Below are 20,552 nucleotides of genomic sequence, written 5' to 3' on the forward strand. Positions count from 1 at the left end.
GCAATTTCTAGTTCTCAATGGAAGTCAAATTGCTACATTTTAACCACCCAAACACTAAGGCTAGATCAAGAAACCTTAAAATACTGACACCCTAATTTGACTGTTAATCTACTACTGATTGTTATTAATTTTTTACATCAGTATTTTAGCAGTTACATCCATGATGCAAAAGAATTAAGGAAGAATCCCCATTTCTAACAATCTTTCTAATGCACTAAATTACCAAGTTCATGTTAGGTATTAACTTTATACATATTACACATTACATAACTGGGGTAAGGTGGCTTAAAACCACAGTTAACAAGTTTCCTGATACAGTATAATACTAATTAATTAATTAATTTCACTTGAAATGAGACCAGAATAAATTCAAATACACCTGGATCTATTTTCCAAATGTTATCATACAGAAACTCATTTTACGATTTCAATTATTTAGTATTATCTTTTACATAAGGATTCTTTATTCAAAACATTTTATATAATGGAATTCACTATTTCAGCTAATCTGCTGCAAAAATTTTAAAGTGATGATATATAAAAAGAGGGACTTGAAACACATGATGTACTCCATTTTGATTACTAGCAGCCCTCTAAAACTTTTGTCTATTGACTTTCAAATCAAGCTACAAAATTCTCTTTCTCACTCTTCCTACCTAAAACAAAGTCCAGCTTCATCCCAAAGTCACTCAGAGCAACTATCCAGGGACAGGAGGGACTTGGAGGACATGGACTGACTTGTCCACCTACTGTGTGCAGGGCATGTCCCCCTCTACCTGATCCCAAATCTTCTTATCTACCTTCCATGTTTTTGCTCAAATCTTTTTTCTCTTTCTAAATTTTTCAAACCCATTACTCAGACTACTCCATTGTCCTTTACATTTCAACCACATCCCAGATTGAACCTACTACTAAAACCCTAGTTCCCCAATCTATGTAGTTCATTTTTTTGTGGATATCAGTTACTGATTTATTGCTTTTAAAATGATGAAACACCAGATTTCACATCTAAGTTAGCAATATGATGCAAGTATATTTTATCTTTAATTGTCTTTGTAGAGTAGGACATGAATGTCTATATAAAAAGACTGTAGCAGATGCCTCCTAGAATCTAGTTCTTGTAAACATTGTATTGTGCAGATTTGTGCATTGTATTTGGGCAGGTTTTCATACTTTGACTCCAAAATTGAGAACAATAAGATTAAAGGCAAATTTAGTAGCCAAAAACGAGTTCAGTTTCACATCCTGTAACAAATGGTGTACCTCTTCTCCCTCCAAGGGAAAGAAAAAACCCTCTCCCCCAAAAAGACAAAAACAAAACAAAAAGCCTAGCAGCATATTTTCCAAAAAAAGAGAAAAAAAAATTACAAAGTATTTCAGTACTCTCTTCCCCTCCCATCAAAAACCAAACAAAAATAAAGTGCAGCACCATAAAAGTGTCAAGAAAATAGCCAAGTTCTTTCTTTCTTGTAACAAAATAGCACTTGGCCTCAGCAGTCTTAACTGAACTATACAGTGTCCATCATTTTCGGTTCATCATCCTCTTTATGAACCACTGAGTTTAAGGTGCAGAGCGCTGTATTTGTACAACACTAAAGATAATCTGGATTCTGTGGTAAAGATTCTGATATACCTAGAGATCCAACACCAATGGGAGGAACATGATTCTGAACTGACACAGGCTGAAAACTTAGTGTTTGAGAATAGAGTCTCACTCTTGACTTGAATGCTTCAAGTTCATTTTTCAAGGCTTTCATTTTTCACCTTTGACTTTCTGGAAAAATAAATGAAAACATCCTCGTGGGTCCACATTACAACTTTTGGCCATTTCCATAATAAACTGCATTACAACGACTTGATACTTGTTCCATTGGAGTCCCTTTGTTTTCAGCTTCTAGATGAAAACACCACAAGAGACATACTTAGCAGTTTCTTCACACACAAGGTGTGGCCAGTCAGTCAAGAATCTCTGACTATCATGCCATCGACTTAGTATACCAAAATGTCTAATCTTTTGCTCATGTTTCTGCATAAATGATTTGGATTTATCTTCATCTTCTATTTCTTTACTTTCATCTTGATTGAAAACATCCATGCTGTCCATGTTCCACAAACACGTTCTCTCTGACTATATCAGGGTCTTTTCTTTTTGTCTCCACGCTTATTCCCTTTGCCTCAGTTTGGACGCTGCTGTTGTGCTTTGGCATGTTCTTGATGCGGGGGCTCGGAGTTATGCAGTGCTGAACTACGAAGTGTCTGCTGAGCTTCAGCTAGATTCCATTTGCATGCTACAGAGCTTTTCACAAACACTTTGTGTTTTTGGCAAGCCAGTTCAATTCTTTGGCTACACATCTTGGGGCTGTCCCCAGGAGACTGCGGGATGCGGAAAGAGGCGTGGGACATATCCAGCTCCGTCTCCTCGTCAGCCTCCCCGCCATCCCGGGGGAGGTTCCAGGGTCCAGGTGGCAGCCCCTGCCGCTCCACAGCCCCGCTCCCTATGTAGTTCATTTCAACCCAGGGGATTGTCTTCAATAATCTGCATATCACAAAATTCCGATGCTGTCTCTCAAGAGATCAAAGAACTCCAAAGTCTCTCATTCTCCCAAAAAGAAATAGAGACTCTCATTATCTGGTCCTAGTCCTAACATAGGAAGAAGGCTGTATGATAAATCCTTAAAAAAATTCATTAAGATATTTAAAGGATTACAAAATCTTTTAGGAGACATGCAGTGGCCTGTGTTCCTGTTGAAACTCGAGAGTGTTAGGAGATCACAAAAGGCTTGACTGCCTGCTTAATTGTTTTCCAAATTAAAAATCATACTCAACCTCCTCTTTGCCTTTTTCAAATCTGGCTAGAGTTAATTAACTCTTAATAATATACAGATCAAGAGAGAGGTATTTCTCTCATACTCTACACCATTGTTTACATAAAAAGCTTTTACAATGTTAATATATGTTTCATGCAAAGTACTGAAATCCTAACTGACCGCATTTAAGGCTATGGAAGAAAAGTACTGATCATTGTCTCACAAGACAAAAAACTTATTTTTGCAGTTTGAACACACTGCCTTCATGTCTGATTGTTTTGAGTGGCAAAGACGGTTCTCTAGATTTAATTTAAACATCCTAACTTTCCATTAGGTGGATCATTACTTAGTCTCACTTGGGATGATGGACTTGCTCCTAGAAAACAACTCAAACTGGCTACAGCCAAGCTACAGGCTACTTGGTGTGAGATATTATCAGTTAGGTGCTGCAAGTTGAAGACCCATCAAAGCAAAAAAAATCTTTGGATTTTTGCTCAGAGAAGATCCCTCCTTTGATTCCACATCCCAAACTAACTCCTGGCAGAGTCTTCCTCTGCTTTTTCTCTTCCCTTACTTGACAAGCTAATCTTAGGAAACCTTACACAAAGGGACATAGAGGCAAATGGAACAGAGCGTTAGTGACCAAGAAAGTGAAAAGCTGAGGTTGAAAATTACCTTTTTTCCTTGCTTTAATATCTCTCTCAGTTTATTCTCCTGACAGAATCCTTTTGAAGCACCTCTGCTTGAAAAGGTTAAGAATAGGTCCTCTCAAGACCCTCTTGGGCAGACTTACACATCTCAACACCTTTGCTTAAAGAGTCCTTTCACACACACACACACACACACACACACACACAAACACACACATCTTAATTTATATGTAACCCCAAGACTTGAAAAGAAGGCTTATAGCTTTAGAGATTCTCTCAAAGAGTATTGGCCCAGATTTCTCTATTTGACAGAACTCTAGTCCTGCCAAAAATTCAGTATATATTGCTAATACTTTGGGGTTTCCTGGCAATTGGTTTCATAAACTGAATATCCAGAACACCCTGAATTTCCCAAGTGGCCCTTACTGTGGACACAGGTTTCTGTCTCTCATCCCCATGTAGCTTATTTCAGGGGATCTTTTTGAAATAGACCTACCTGACTTGATCTGCCTCCCTGTGAGAGTGAAAATTAGAAAAAAAAAAGACTGCAGCACAAACACTAAAAACAGACATAGATATATATTTATATTCTTACCCAGATAATATTTGGGAGAGTCAGATTCCCAACAGAGAACCCTCCTTGTGGAGAATCTCTCCCTGTGGGCCCAGGTGAGGAGAACTCCTTGTTAAGAATCTAGAGTGACAGGATGTGGTACCTTCATGGTTAGTTAAAACTGTGACATTTAAAAAGGTTTGAGAAAAATAGTTTCTTTGAAATTTTCATTTTATTAATAAGGCCAGTAGGTTATTGATACAAGAATGATCATTTGGCCATCTCTCTTACACCAAAGACCCCAGTGGTGGTGGGGTCACAATTTACATACCCTTTGAAGAGATGTTCCCAAGGGGTGGCAATCAACTAGGAATGATCAACACAAAAATAGGTTTGGGCTATGTTAAAATAAAGGTCTTGGAGTTTCTGACTTAGGTCAAAGAGATATCAATTCCTGTATCACTCTCTGGAAAATAGGGAGAATCAACTTTTCCCCAGGCCTGTCACAGTAAATGCAATGAACAAGAATATATCCATTAGACCACATTTAGAATGTCTTTTACTGTCTGATTAGATGTTGGCCTGGCTAAGATTTCCCACACTGATTGACTTCTGGCTGAGAAAGTTAAAAAAGGAGGAGAGCCTTGGTCTTAAGATAATAATTAATTATTAAGCATAAGAGAAATATTCAACTCTCACAACCTTCCTGGAGAAATAAACACCAAACCCTCAGACATCACTCAATTAAAGATCAGAGAGCCTGGATATCTCTAAATATGAGAGGAGTTTCATCATCCATTTTTATATTCCTAAGGATTCACATTTACTATAGTTGGTGCCCAAACATACTTCTGTTCTCCCAAGAAATCCAATGCAAATGATTCTTCCAGTTTCCAGGGACAGCTCAGGCTACACAAGTCAGCCTGTTAGACTTCTCTAGTCTGGAACACAAAGACATTCATGCATAGTGTCAGTATGGACACTGAAGGGCAGGATAGGGGAGGTGGGGTAATTAATGACAGAGAATCCTAGTAACCCTTACCTCTGTATGTTTTCAAGGACATGGCCCCTGAGAAAGGGAAGAGAAGTTCAGAAGAGCAAGAGAAACAGAGACAAAGAGAGACAGAGATAAAGGGAGAAGAAATATAGAGATAGAGACAAAATTAAAGAGAAACAGACAGAAATAGAGACAAAGACAGAGGCATAAAGACAAAAACAGAGGCAGCCACTGTGTGTATACACACACACACACACACACACACACACAGAGAACCAGAGAGAAAGATAAAGACAAAGAGGCAGAGAGAGGGAGATAGAGACCTAGAAACACAAATAGAAAGACATTTCTTCTCTTTAGCTTTGTAAGACTGTTGAAGAAATGGAACCTAATTTACAGGAACAAAAGTTGGAGAGGGGAAGGTGGGAGTTAAGTGGCTAGGGCTTTCCTCTTTGCCATTTCTTTGTAAAGAGAATGTTTTCAAAAATCCACTCAGTGAAAATGAACTCTTCCACACTGACAGGCACTTACTGATAATTCCTACAGTCTTTGTTAGGCTGACTTGTAAAAAGTGCTGCTCCTGTGACTTTGCTGATTTTCACTGCATACAGAGGGAGAAAGCTTCCAATTACCAGGTCCCCATCCCTGCTGAGGCTGGGACTGATTTTGTGGAAGCATATGGACTCCTCTGTCCTGCATACAGAAGCAGGAAACTGCAGGAGCAGTGTCAACAGCAGGATAGGAAGAAGCCAGAAATTGTCTCTCTGAATGTGAAGTAGCATCTCCTTGAAGAGCAGCCAAAGCCCCAAACCTGGAAGGAGCCAAGTAGCTGCCTGGCTCAGAACCAAGTCAACTGTTTAGGTCATTGACTGATGAGGAACTGTCCAGCAAGAGAAATATTGCTGATGTCCAGTCTGGAGTCCTCTGTTTACATTTGAAGGAACAGAAAAGAACATGAGCCAGGCCCTTGTCCAGTACAAGGGCAATGATGTAAGACCAAGGACTAAATTTATAAGACTTCCCTTGCTGTTGACAGCACTGTCTCTCAGTAACATTATGGTTAGTTACTGGGAGGGGCCCCTCACCTTGAACCCCAGACTCCAAAGAGACATCTGGTCCATTGGGAGACTTAAGGACTGTCCTTTGCTGGAGCATCTCCAGCTGTGTCTGCAACTAAGTAAAAAACAGAAGTCAAATAACGTGTTTTTGCTTCTTGTTGCCTGTTCCCAGCAGAGCTCACCAGATGACTGAAACTTTGGAGTCTCAGTGACTCCTTCTCACCTAGAGATAATTGTGTGTTCCTGGATCAGCACAAGGCTTAGGGACTCTGTGGTTGGCCCATGTTGTAACTTCATTGAGGACAATCTAGGAGGGGATGTTCCATCTGGCTGTTTCAGAGTATTCAGTGTGAAAAGACAATAAAAACTTTTAATTCAGGTAGCTGTGTTGAGAACTGACCATTGATGATCACATTGTCTACAATGTTCACTGAACCAGGGGTCATGTGTACCAGGGCTCATGTACCCAAAATACAGAATAATCACCTCCTAAATCCTGTCCTTTTATATGCACATAAATTTCATTTCTCAACATGCTCAGGATCACAAAAGCTTAAGAGATAGAGTTTTCCTAATTCAGATTGTACTGAACAGAAATCCATTCTTCCAGGACAAGGATTCCCATCAGTGTCTCAGGATTTCTGCCTCAGTAATACCAGGCTTATAGACTCTGAGGATGTGTATTTTTCTCTCAAGACCATAGACTCTTGGAACTCAGAGGTGAGGGGAACTTCAAGGCAGCTTCCCATCTCTGACATCATTTTAAAGTGAAAGAGACTGAAGCCAATAGACATCATGTAACTTGCCTAACTTTATATAGTAAGCAGCAGAAGAATGATTCAAATTCAGGGCATCTGCTCCCAAGCCCAGGGCTGCCCCTCTAGGAGTGGAGGTACACAAGCATTTCCTTTCTAGTGACAACTTTCCCCTCAGGAGCTGCATCCCTTTCTGACCCTCCATGTCAGTAGTGTTCCCTTCAAGAACCATTGGATCATACAAGGCAGGGCCTGGAAGGGGTCTCAGAGTCATCAGGCAATCACTGATTCCTTAAGTAGAATTTCCAACATCTGGGAGAAATTCAGTTGAGAAAAGAGGCAGGAAAGGGATGCTGGTGCACTCTAAGTTCACTAGATGGGAGTCCAGGGGGTGCCACTGGAGTTGCTGATCCTGGGAATCCCAGGTGACATGGGTTCCCTACCCCACTGGCATGATACAGGTTGTCTGCCCTGTTTGGAGGTCGTGAAGTGGTATGGCTAACAGCACTGGACTTGCTGTCACAAACCTGAGTTGAAATATTTCTTCAGACAGTCATTTGCTATGTTACCTTGGGGAAGTCAATTAGCTTTATCTCTCTCTTCCCTGACCTGTAGAAAAGGAGATAAAAATAGTACCTTCCTTGTATGGTTGTTGTGAGATTTCAAGCTGATAACACAAATAAAGTGCTTTCCAGACTTAAATCACTACAGAAGTGCAGGCTAAGGGTTAATATTATAACCTGGAATAATGGAGCAGAAACCCAGACTTCAAGAGAGGTCTCTGAATGATGGTCTGGTCCAGGACCAGGTGGAGCAGAGGACACAGGATATAGAGGCAAAGGGCCATAAGGGGACAGTGACATGGGGATGAATCCTATTCTTCATGGATTTGTAAGTCAGGGGACAAAGCTTAGGTCCCCCCGTTATATATCTTCATGAACAAACTGAATAGGAATCCCTCAAACAATATGCTTGATAAATATTCAATCAGTCACTTCTAAAATATCTTCAGTAATCAAGACATCGTAGCCTCCTGAAACGGCTTCATTATACTTTCAGATGGTTCCGAGAGTCAGGGAGTTATTCCTTATATCAAAAATAAACTGGTCTCTTTTAATTGCATCCACTGTTACAAATTCTGCTGTTTAGGGCCTGTCAAAATCAAATGAAAATAGTTGACTTATGGCAACCCTTTAGATACTTTATGACAGGGAGGTTTCAGAGAAGATGGTGGAACAAGACAGGAAATTACCCAGTTTTCTTAAATCCCCCTCCCCCAAATGATTTAAAATAATAAAAGGCAGTATAAAGGAGTTGTCCAATTTAAGACAACTTGAGAAGACATTAAAACAGGTCTGAACTCCCAAGATCATGGTATGGTCTGAATTATGTGACTATACCTTCAGTCATGTACTGCTCCTAATTGAGAAAGAAAAGCCCTGGTTGAAGCCCCTGCTTCAGGAACTTTTGCTCCATAAACAGTGTGGTGTCAGACAACTGATAAAGGGGAGATTTCAGTGCCCTAAGCAGGTACTGAATAGGAGTCCTTGGGCACTAACTGAACAAAGTCCCTGGCTATGGGCAAGAAAGAGCAAACACATGCTACTGAGTGGGGTTGCAGAGGGGAGATGACTTTGCTGGCTATGTTTACTTGCAAGAGAGTGAAGTCCTTGGTTTTAGTTCCAGGGCAGAGGGGTGAGCTGACATTAGCAACAAGGGAAAGGATCACAAGGTGTAAGTGTAGTTTTGGTGACAGAGTTGGTGGAGGCCCTGGTCATATCTCAGGGGCAGAGAGAAAGATCTGGTATCAGGCACTCAGGCAGAACCCAGAAAACAGTAACTTAAAAAACTGAAGGTTGAGACAGTCCTCCTTCAAGAGTAGAGCCCAACTCAAATATAAAATTAAGGGCCAAGAAGTAAACTGATTAAATACTGAGCAAGCAAAGAGAAAGGTCCCCAATACTGACAGCTGCTATCATGATAGAGAAGATCTGGGTTCATTCTCAGAAGACAATGAAGCAAAACAGCTATTTCTACTTCAAAGAAATATGTTAAATGGCCCCAAAGAGTTCTTGGAAGAGTTAAACAAGATCTTAAAATCAAATGAGAGGTTGAGGAAAAATTATGAAAAGTAAGAGTAATTTAAGAAAATCAAGAAAACTATGAAAAGAAAATGAATCAATTGGAAAGAGATCCAAAAACTTGTCTAAGTGAATAAATAGTAAATGACAGCCATCGTGTACCTTGTCATCCCTTCTGCAGTTAAACATTCCCAGAACTTTCAAACAATCTTCATGCGGAAGACATTCCAGGCTCCCCAACACCTTTATTGTTACTAGATACCCTTGTCTCTTTCTTGCCCAAACTGCTAGTTGTAGGCTTCTGAGAGATACTGCAAAATAGTGGAATAGGAGGATCCTTTTCCATCTTTATAAGTGGGTTTTCCATTTATTGTAAGACAGTGACATTGTTGTAAACATTGTCATCCTCCCAAACTGGATGCATTTCAGCTTTGCAAACCTTACAAGACTAGAGACCCATTAGTGACTATTAATATCCCATGTACCAGTGGTGAGTAGAATTATCTTTGCAAAAGTTTCTGTCCTTTTTTTGTTTCAACCAAAACAGGGTGGGATATCCACTGCTGTGGTGAGAAGGCCAGGGTTGGGTGAATCAGACAATTTTTAGGGCACCTTTTATAGCTTCTTCTTCACCTCAGGAAGTGAGTAGTTTGGTCCTTAAAAGGCTTTTCAGGGGGGTGGAGCTAATCCCAGGGAGAGTAACAGCACAGACTTGCTAGTGCTGTCCCCATAAATCCAGCCAAATATCTGTAAAAATGATTCTACACAAATTCTGGAGCTTTAGAACCCAAAGAATGAAAAGGTGAAGCAAATCTCCAGCCCAAGACAGCCTGGAAGGTCGCCAGGAAGTATCTCTCATGCCATGCTGACAGCAGAGCACAGTCCATTGTGGGGCATGCCAGCACAGATAGGACATGAGCAGGCTTTGGGGGACTGAATCTAGGGCACGTGAGGTAGTTTCCAGACTTCATGACCCCAACAGGAGGAGGACAAATTGGAAGGTAAGTGGAAAAAAAACCTGTGGGATCTGTGTGAAAAAGCAGTGGTCTGGTCTCAGCGCCAGGGAGATGGAAGAAGTGGAAGAGTCCATGGAGGAGGAGCCCTTGACAGCAGGAGCAGGGGCAGGGGCATCAGCAGTCAGCAGCTGTTTCTGGAACTTTAGGCCCTTTAGATTGTGGACTGATCAAGCTGCTGAAGGTATACTCCCCATCCCCTGGAAGCAGAGAACTACCTTGACAAAGGGCTGAAAAATCAAAGCTGGGAAAATGATGAAAATTGGGAAAAGAATCAGACTATAGAATCTTGCTTTGGTGACAAGGAGTACCAAAGTATACAAACAGAAGACAACAAAGTCAAAGCCGCTACATCTAAAGACTACAAGAAAAATATGAATTGGTCTCAGACCATGGAAGAGCTCAAAAAAGATTTTGAAAACCTTCTCTTCCTAGAGAAGTGGGGGGAAAATTGAGAAGAGAAATGAGAGTGATGCAAGAAAATAATGAAAAAAAAATGAGTCAACTGCTTGCTAAAGGGGACCCAAAAATGCTGAAGAAAATAACACCTTAAAAAATAGAGTAACCCAAATGCAAAAGAGATCCAAAAAGTCAATGAGGAGAAGAATGCTTTAAAAAGCAGAATTGGTCAAGTGGAAAAGGAAGTCCAAAAGCTCACTGAAGAAAATCATTCCTTAAAGATTAGAATGGAGCAGATGGAAACTAATGACTTTATGAAAAATCAAGAAGTTATAAAACAAAACCAAAGGAATGAAAAAATAGCAAGCAATGTGAAATATCTCACTGGAAAACAACTGATCTGGAAAATAAATTTGGGACAGACAATCTAAAAATTATTAGACTACCTGAAATCCAAGATAAAAAAGAGCCTAGACATCATCTTTCAAGAAATTATCAAGGGAAACTGCCCTGATGTTGTAGAACCAAAGGGTAAAATAGTTATTGAAAGAATCCACCTATCACATCCTGAAAGAGATTCCCAAAGGAAAAGTCTTAGGAATATTTAGTCAAATTCCAGGGCTCCCAGGTCAAGGAGAAAATACTGCAAGCAGAAAGAAAGAAACAATTTGAGCATGTGGAAATACAATCAGGATAACACAAGATCTAGCAGCTTCTACGTTAAGGGATTGGAGGTCTTGGAATATGATATTCTGGAGGTCAAAGGCACCAGGATTAAAACCAAGAATCACCTATCCAGCAAAACAGAGTATAATACTTCAGGGGAAAAAGTGGTTATTGAATGAAATAGAGGACTTTCAAACATTCTTATTGAAATGACCAGAGCTGAATAGAAAATTTACCTTCCAAACTCAAGAATCAAGAGAAGCACAAAGAGGTAAACAGGAAAGATAAATCATAAGGGACTTACTAAAGCTAAACTGTTTGCATTCCTCCATGGAAAGATCATGTTTGTAACTCTTGATACCTTTCTTAGTATTAGGGTAGTTGGAGGGATTATATACATATAGACAGAGAGCACAGGGTGAGTTGAATAGGTAGGAATGATATCTAAAAAATAAAATTCAGGAGTGAAAGAAGAATATATTGGTAAGAGAAAGGGAGAAATAGAATGGGGCAAATTATGTCACATAAAAGAGGCAAGAAAAAGCTATTGCATTGGGGGGGAAGAGGGGGGAGGTGAGAGGAAAAGAGTGAGCCTTACTTTCATCACATTTGACTTAAGGAGAGAATAGCATGCACATTCAATTTGATATAAAAACTTGTCTTACATCATAGTAAAGTAGGGAGGGAGGGATAATGGTGGGGTGGGGGATGATAGAAGGGAGGCTAAATGGGAGGAGGGGGGTAATTGGAAGTAAACACTTTTGAGGAGGGATAGAGTTGAAAGAGACAATAGAATAAATGAGGGGTAGGATAGAATGGAGGGAAATATAGTTAATCTTTCACAATATGACTGTTATGGAAGTGTTTTGCCTGACTACACATGTATAACCTATACTGAATTGCTTACATTCTCAGTGGGGATGTATGGGGAGGGAGGAAAGGAGAGAATGTGGAAGTTTTAAAAATGAATGGTAAAAATTGTTTTTACATGCAACTGGGAAATAAGATGTATAGGCAATGGGGTATAGAAATCTTTTTTGCCCTACAAGAAAATAGAGGGAATGAGGATAAGAGAAGGGAGGGGTGTGATAGAAGAGAGGACAGATTAGGGAAGTGGTAATCGGAATGAATGCTGTCTTGTTAAGGGTAGAGGGGAGAGATAAGTTGAAAATTTGGAATTCAAAATCTTGTGGAAGTGCTTGTTGAAAACTAAAAATAAATAGATAAGCAAATATACATATACACACCTACACATACATATACATGCACATGCACACATGTATGTGCACATGCATATATATGTACATACATGCATACACATGTGGGTATGTATGTATGCATATATTTAAGGCTTCTCAGGCACCCGGGGAATGCCAAATCCTACTGCTGCTTCCAGTGAGATGATGGTCTTATGATATGTGTTGCCTGTGGGCCAGGTTGTGAATACAGATCCCAGTGTACCTGTAGGTACTTCTTTGTCACCTGCCTGTTGCCATAGGACTTTGAAATAGGTATAAGTGCTATGGGTGACACCTTCAGGGTTACAAGACCACGAATAGAATCAGGATGTAATGGCAATCTAGGGTTCCAGCTCTGTTGTCCGTATTTGCTCTAGGATTCAAATGATTCTCAGTGGTATCTGCCTAGGAACTACTCCCCACTTTCTAGACACAGACACATACTCTGAACCTGGTCACATCACTATGCATTTCAATGAGGGTTCTGATATTGTCTTCTACTGTGCCCTGGGTTACATGGGATTCCTAGCCCTGGGCAGCTTCACAGTGTCTGTTCCAGCTGGGACCCTGCCTAACACTTCCAATGAAGCCAAGTTCATCATATTCAGAATATTGGTGCTCTACAGTGTATGTGTTTGCTTCCTCCCCACATATGAGAGCACCTAAAAGAAAGTCATGGTGACTGGGGAGGTCTTTATCCTGGCCTCCAGAGCTGTTGCTGGGTTGCATCTTTATTCTAAGACGCTATGTGATCCTGCTGAGGCCAGACAGAAATGCCTAGGGATAAAGAAGAAAGTGGATTCCCAGAACAAAAATGATTGTGGTTCAATGCCTAAAAATTTCTGCTAGAGTCCTAATTGGCTTAAATAATAATACACATCTGTCTAGCATATCTCTATTTGACCATTGCAATGATTTAGAAATCACTTAATTATTTCAGTTATTTTTCCTAACTTTTTTTTACTACTCATTAGGGCCCCTCATATAATGGTATAGAAGGCATAGCTGAGTACTTCAGGAGATTCTGATATGCAATCTGTGAAAAAGTCACCTTTCCTTTAATACTCTTCTCATCAGCCACCATACATCTTAAAAATTTTTACCAAGACTTTCAGCTTTGATTAATGAATCTTTCTCATATATTTTGACTTAGAATCCTCTTCTCTTTCTTCTGCACTATCTCATTTTTTGTTAATCACATGGAAGAAAGCAAAAAAAAAGGCATATGTAGATATCTAAATAGCACAAACCTGAATTATGGTTCAGTCATTTCAGTAATGTCATTGTGACAGCATTTGAGATTTTCTTGGAAAAGATACTGAGCTGGTTTGCCATTTCCTTTTCCAGCTCATTTCACAGATGAGGGAGCTGAACCAAACAGGATTCAGTGACTTATCCAGGGTCACACAGTCAGTAAATGTCTGAGGCCAGATTTGAATTCAGGAAGATGAGTCTTCCTGAACCCAGACCTGGCCCTCTAGCTATTGGAACACCAAGCTGCCCTAAATAACATAAACCTGAAAGATAACTATACACTTGAGAACTGAGTCCTGAAGTTTTCAAAACAACTTTATTTGGTGTAAAATCAGGGGAAATGAGTCAGCTGAAAATCAGTACCAATAAGTATAAGTTGTTATATATTGATTTAAAAGGTAGACCTCCCAAGTACAAGATAGGAGAGGCATTCCTATGTAGCAGCTCATCTGAAAGCAGTTCTGAGGGGGGAAGTCAGAAAGGGAGAGGTTGTTAATACAATCACAGTCTCTTTGTCAGTATTGTGATGTGACCAGCTAATATGATCTAGTGTTTTATTAAGAGATATATGTCTAAGGGGCAGAGCCAAGATAGTGGTGTAAAGTGAAGGACTCTTCTGAACTCCCCCAAATTCTCATTGAAATAACATTATAATAATTCCTCCAAACAAATTCTGATGGAGCAGAAGGAAGAAAAGGATGTGGTGAAATAACTTTTCCAGTCCAAGAAAATATAGAAGGTTGCCAGAAAATACCTGCCTCACTGGAAGAGAGTGGAGTGCAGGCTACTTCCAGGCAAGACAGCAGCAGGTCTTGGGGGTCACTAAATTTACAGTGACAGCTTCTGGAATGCTCAGCCCACAGATGGTAAGGGGATCAAATAAGTAGGCAGAAGAAAATGAAAGGGAAACAAGAAGTATTTAAATGGAGAAATCAAAGATATCCATAGTCATATGAAAAAATTCTCTAAATCACTATTGATCAGAGCAATGTAAACTAAAACAGCTCATAGACACCACGTCACACCTACCAGATTGTCTAATATGACAGAAAAGAAAATAACACATATTAGAGGAGATATAGGAAAACGAGAACATTAAAGCTCTAGTGGTGGAGTTGTGAACTGAACCATCAGTTCTGCAGAGCAAATTGGAACTCTGCCTAAAGTGCTATAAAACTGTGTATCCCCTTTAACCCCTCAATAATGCTACCATCTCTGTAATTCAAAAGATTAAAAAAGAAAAGACAAAAGACACATGTACAAAAATGTTTATAGCTGCTCTTATCATAATAACAAAGAATTAGAAATTGAAGAGATGCCCATCAATTGAGTAATGGCTGAACAACTTGTGGTAAATGATTATGATGGAATATTATTGCATCATAAGAAATGATGCTTTTAGAAAATCCAAGAAAGAATTCCATGAAGAGATCCAAAGTGAAATGAGCAAAACCACAATGGTGTACATAGTGACTGCGATATTTATAAGGATCAACTGTGAATGACTCAGTTACTCTCAGTAATACAAGAATCCAAGACAATTTCAAAGGATTTGAGATGACAAAATGCTACCAATCTCTAGAGAAAAAACTAATGAAGGTTGACTGAAGATGCCAGCATGCTTCTTTTACTTTATTTTTATTTTTGTTATCGACTTTCTTTCACAACATGAAAAATATGTACATATATGTTCCATGACTCAAATATGTATATATACATATATAAATATACATACATATATAACCTATATCAAATATGTAACCTCTATCATAACACATATATGTATGTATATATGTATGTATATATACATATATACATATATACCCATATCAGATTATTTGCCTTCTCATTAAGGAGGGAAAAAGAGAATTTGGAACTCAAAAACTTAAAAAATCAATATAAAGAATTATTTCACATGTATTTGGAAAAGAATAATTGCATTTTTTCTTTCTTTTTAATTTTCAATATTCACTTCCATAAGATTTTGAGTTCTAAATTTTCTCCCCCTTCTTCCTCTTCCCCCCATTCCACCTCCTCAGGACAGCATGCAAACTGATATAGGCTCTACATATACACTCATATTATACATATTTTCACAATAATTGTGTTATAAAGAAAAATTAAAACCAATGGGGGAACGCTTGAGAAAGAAGAAACCGAGAGAGAGAGACAGAGAGAGAGAGAGACAGATAGAGACAGAGAGACAGAGAGAGAGACAGAGAGAGACAAGAGACAGAGAAAGAGAAGAGAGAGAGCAAATAGTATCCCTTTGATATTCATTTGGACTCCAAAGTTCTTTTTTTCTTTTCCTTTTTTGTATTTATTTATTTATTTTTAGATTTCGACATTCATTTCCACAAAATTTTGAGTTCCAATTTTTCTCCTCATCTCTCCCCTCCCCCACCCCATAATACCTTGCTTTCTGATTACCTCTTCCCTCAATGTACTCTCCCTTCTATAACACCTCACCCTTCCGTTATCCCCATCGTCTCTCTTTTCTTGTAGGGCAAGATAAATTTCTACACCCCATTACCTGTGTATCTTATTTCCCAGTTATATGCAATAATAATTCTCAACATTCTATTCTAATACTTTGAATTCCAACTTCTGTCTCTCCTTCCCTCCCTCCCTATCCCCACTGAGAAGGCAAGCAATTCAATACAAGCTATATAAGTGTCATTTTGCAAAAGACTTCCATAATAGTCATGTTGTGTAATACTAACTATATTGTCCTCTATCCTACTCTGTCCCTCCTTTTTATTTTATTCTTTCATTAGACCTTGTTCCTTCCCAAAAGTGTCTACTTCTAGCTACTTCCTTCTCCCTTTTGCCCTCCCTTCTATCATCCCCTTCACCTGACTTGTCCCCTCCTCCCCTACTTTCCTGTAGTGTAAGATACATTTTCATACCAAATGTAGTGAGCATGTCCTTCCCTCCTGAAGCCATATGTGAAGAGAGTAAGCTTCACTTTTACCCTCTCACCATCTCCTTTTTCTCCTCCATTGAACAAGCTTTTTCTCATCTCTTTTATGAGTTAAAGCCTGCCGCATTCCTTTTTTTCCTTTCTCCTCCCAGTATTTTCCCCTCTCATCCCTTGATTTTTATTTTATTTTATTTTTATGGATATCACCTCTTCTGATTCAACTCAATCTGTTCTCTCTCTCTCTCTCTCTCTCTCTCTCTCTCTCTCTCTCTCTCTCTCTCTCTCTCTGTGTGTGTGTGTGTGTGTGTGTAATCCCTCCACCTACCCAAATACTGAGAAAAGTCTCAAGGGTTATAAATATTATCTTTCCATGTAGGAATGTAAACAGTTCAGCTTTAGAAAGTCCTTTATGATTTCTCTTTCCTATTTACCTTTTCATGCTTCTCTTGATTCTTGTGTTTGAAAGTCAAATTTTCTCTTCAGTTCTGGTCTTTTCATCAAGAATGTTTGAAAGTCCTCTATATCATTGAATGACCACTTATTCCCTTGAAGTATTGTACTCAGTTTTGCTGGGTAGGTGATTCTTGGTATTAGTTCTAGTTCCTTTGACTTCTGGAATATCCTACTCCAAGCCCTTCAATCCCTTAATGTAGAAACTGCCAGATTCTGTGTTATCCTGATTGTATTTCCACAATACTCGAATTGTTACTTTTTAGCTGCTTGCAATATTTTCTCCTTGACCTGAGAACTCTGAAATTTGGCTACAATATTCCTAGGAGTTTCTCTTTTTAGGTTTCTTTCAGGAAGTGATCAGTGGACTCTTTCAATATTTATTTTGCCCCGTGGTTCTAGAATATCAGGGTAGTTTTCCTAGATAATTTCATGAAAGATAATATCTAGGCTCTTTTTTTGATAATGGCTTTAATGTAGTCCTATAATTTTTAAATTGTCTCTCCTGGATCTATTTTTCAGGTCAGTTGTTTTTCCAATGAGGTGTTTCACATTATTTTCTAATTTTTTAAACTTTTGGTTCTGTTTTCTAACATCTTGGTTTATCTCATAGTCATTAGCTTTCCTGAACTGAATTCTCTTTTTTAAAGAAATATTTTGTTCAGTGAGCTTTTTAACCTTCTCTTCCATTTGGCTAACTCTGCTTTTTAAAGCCTCCTTCTCCTCATTGGCTTTTTAGACCTCTTTTTCCAATTGAGTTAGCCTCTTTTTAAAGGTGTCATTTTCTTCAGCATTTTTTGGTTCTCCTTTATCAGGCTACTGACACGCTTTTCAAGCTCTTCTATGGTCTATGTCCATTTCATACTCATTTTGAAGATACTGGAGGCAGAGGCCTTGACTTCCTCTGACAGTGTGCCTTGTTCTTTCTCACCAGAAAGGATGGAAGGAGACACCTATTCACCAAGAAAGTAACCTTCTATGATCTTATTTTTTCCCCTTTTTTGGGCATTTCCCCAGCCAGTTACTTGACTTCTGAATCCTTTGTCAAGAAGAGGGTCCTAATATTTCTCCTCTCCCCATTGCATTGCTCAAGGCTGAGATTCAGATCAGCTGCTCAACTCCTCTAGGGGCTTTGGGTGAGGGTGGGGCTGCCACTGAGGGCTGAGGTTCAGATCAGCTGCTCAATTCCCCAGAGGCTTTAAGCTGAGCTGCCTGGACAATGGACCCAGGCTGCTTCCATGGCCGCTGTAGCTGGCCACCAGCTGCTGCTGCTGCTGTTGTTTGAAGCCAGTGGTGGAGGAACCCCATTCCCCTCTCTCCCAGCTGGGAAAGACCTCCCACACTGACCTTTGGAGCTTTCTTTGTTTCTTGTGGGTTGAGGGATTTTGGACCCTCTCTGCTGGGAATTCTGCCCCAGAGGTCTGTTCAGGTCCTGTTCCTCCTAGTGCTGCATGGTCAGGGCTGGACTCTGCTCCACTCAGCATCCTGTGAGATGGACCTTTTCTGTCCACCTTCCAGGTTATCTTTGGCTGGAAACCTCTTTCACTCTGCTGTTCTGCAGCTTCTGCTGCTTTGAATTTGTTGAGAGCACTTTTTACAGGTATTTTGTGGGCTGTGGGGTAAGTGCTAGAGCATGTGCATCTTTTTACTCTGCCATTTTGGCCCCACCCTCCCTCCATAGTTCTTTGCATGGATGTGGATAGCATTTTCCATCATGAGTCTTTTGGAATTATCTTAGAGCCTTGTATTGCTGAGAAGAGCTAAGTCTATCAAAGTTGGTCATCACACAATGTTTGTGTTACTAATATACAATATTCTCTTGCTTCTGCTCAGTTCACTCAATGTCACTTCATGTAAGTCTCTCCAGGTTTTTCTGAAGTCTACCTACTCATCATTTTTTATGGAACAATCGTATTCCATTGCATTCATATACAACAACTTGATCAGGCGTTCTAATTGATGGTTGATCCCCTTAATTTCCAACTCTTGTTCACTATCAAAAGAGGTTCTGTAAATGTTTTTGTACATGTGGGTTCTTTTTCCATTTTTGTGATCTCTTCAAGATACAGACTTAGCAGTGATATTACTGAGTCAAAAGGGTATGCACAGTTTTATAGCCATTTGGTCATAGTTTCAAACTGCTCTCCAGAATGGTTGGATCAGTTCACAACTCCACCAACAATGCACCAGTGTTCTGCTTTTCCCACATCTTCTCTAATATTTATCATTTTCCTATTTTGTCATGTTAGTCAATCTGATAGGTGTGATGTGATACCTCAGAGTTGTTTTTATGTACATTCTCTAATCAATAGTGATTTAGAGCAAATTTTCATAGGACAGTTTTAGTTTCTTCCTTTGAAAACTGCCTGTTCAAATTTTTTTAACCATTTATCAATTGGGTAATGACTTATTTTCTAATAAATTGGATGCAGTTCTCCTTATATTTCAGAAATGGGCCTTTATCAGGGACACTGGTTGTGAAAATGTTTTCTACTTTCCTGCTTTTTTCTAATCTTGGTTGAATTGGCTTTATTTGTGCAAAACCTTTTCAATTTAATGTAATCAAAGTGATCCATTTTGTATTTCATAATGTTCTCTTTCACTTGTTTTGTCATAAATTCTTCTATTCTCCATAAATCTGACAGGTAAACTACTCTTTTCTCTCTTATTTTGCTTATAGTATCAGCCTTTGTATCTAAATCATGTACTCATTTTAATTATCTTGGTACAGGGAAGATATGGGTCTATGACTAATTTCTGTCATACTCTTTGCTAGTTTTCCCAGCAGATTTGTTAAACCATTAGTTATTATTCCAGAAGCTAGAGTCTTTGAGTTTATCAAACAGTAAATTGATATAGTCTTAGACTACTGTGTCTTGTGTACCTATCATATTCCACTAATCCACCATGCTATTTCGTAGCCAGTATCATGGATTAGCCACCATCATTGATGACTGCTGCTTTATAATACAATTTAAGATCCGTTAGTTCTAGACCACATTCTCTTGCATTTCTTTTCATTAATTCCCTTGATGTTCTGGACCTTTTGTTTCTCCAGATAAATGTTGATGTTATTTTTCTAGCTCTATAAAATAATTTTTGGCAGTTTGATTGCTATGACACTGAATAAGTAATTGAATTTAGGTAGAATTGTCATTTTTTGTATTAACTCAGCCTACCTATGGCAATTAATAATTTTCCAATTATTTAGATTTGAGTTTATTTGTGGGGAAAAGTATCTTTGTAATTATGTTCAACAGGTCCTGAGTTTGTCTTGCCAGGTATTTTGTACTGTCTACAGATACTTTAAATGAAATTTCTCTTTCTATCTGTTGCTGTTGGGCCTTGTTAAGTAATCTCTCTCTCTCTCTCTCTCTCTCTCTCTCTCTCTCTCTCTCTCTCTCTGTTTCTCTCTCTCTCTCTCTGTCTCTGTCTCTCTCTCTCTCTCTCCTTGAAGAAGACCAAAATGACATCACCATGATAAAGTGAAGTTGCAATGCATATGATTGTGTCTGATCAGACCAATACAGGCTCAGAATGCTCTACCACCGACTGGGCACAGATAGTCCATGTGAACATTTGGAGATACTTCAAACTTACGCATCCTCTGTTTCCTTTGAGCTGTTCCAATTCTGTTTTGCTCATAGAGCACAGTACCCTTTCTTATGTGGGTATGCCATGCTGAGCGCTCCAGTGCCAGCGTCTCCT

At 39.2% G+C, this 20,552-nt stretch overlaps 1 pseudogene; it reads right to left on the bottom strand.

Annotated features, from left to right (window-relative positions):
* Positions 1-1,404: 1,404 nt before the first annotated feature.
* LOC140498802 (hsp90 co-chaperone Cdc37-like 1) lies at positions 1,405-2,508 on the bottom strand (annotated as a pseudogene).
* Positions 2,509-20,552: the final 18,044 nt, after the last annotated feature.

Source organism: Notamacropus eugenii, chromosome 4 (genome assembly GCF_028372415.1).
Source record: "Notamacropus eugenii isolate mMacEug1 chromosome 4, mMacEug1.pri_v2, whole genome shotgun sequence".
Taxonomy (NCBI): Eukaryota; Metazoa; Chordata; class Mammalia; order Diprotodontia; family Macropodidae; genus Notamacropus; species Notamacropus eugenii.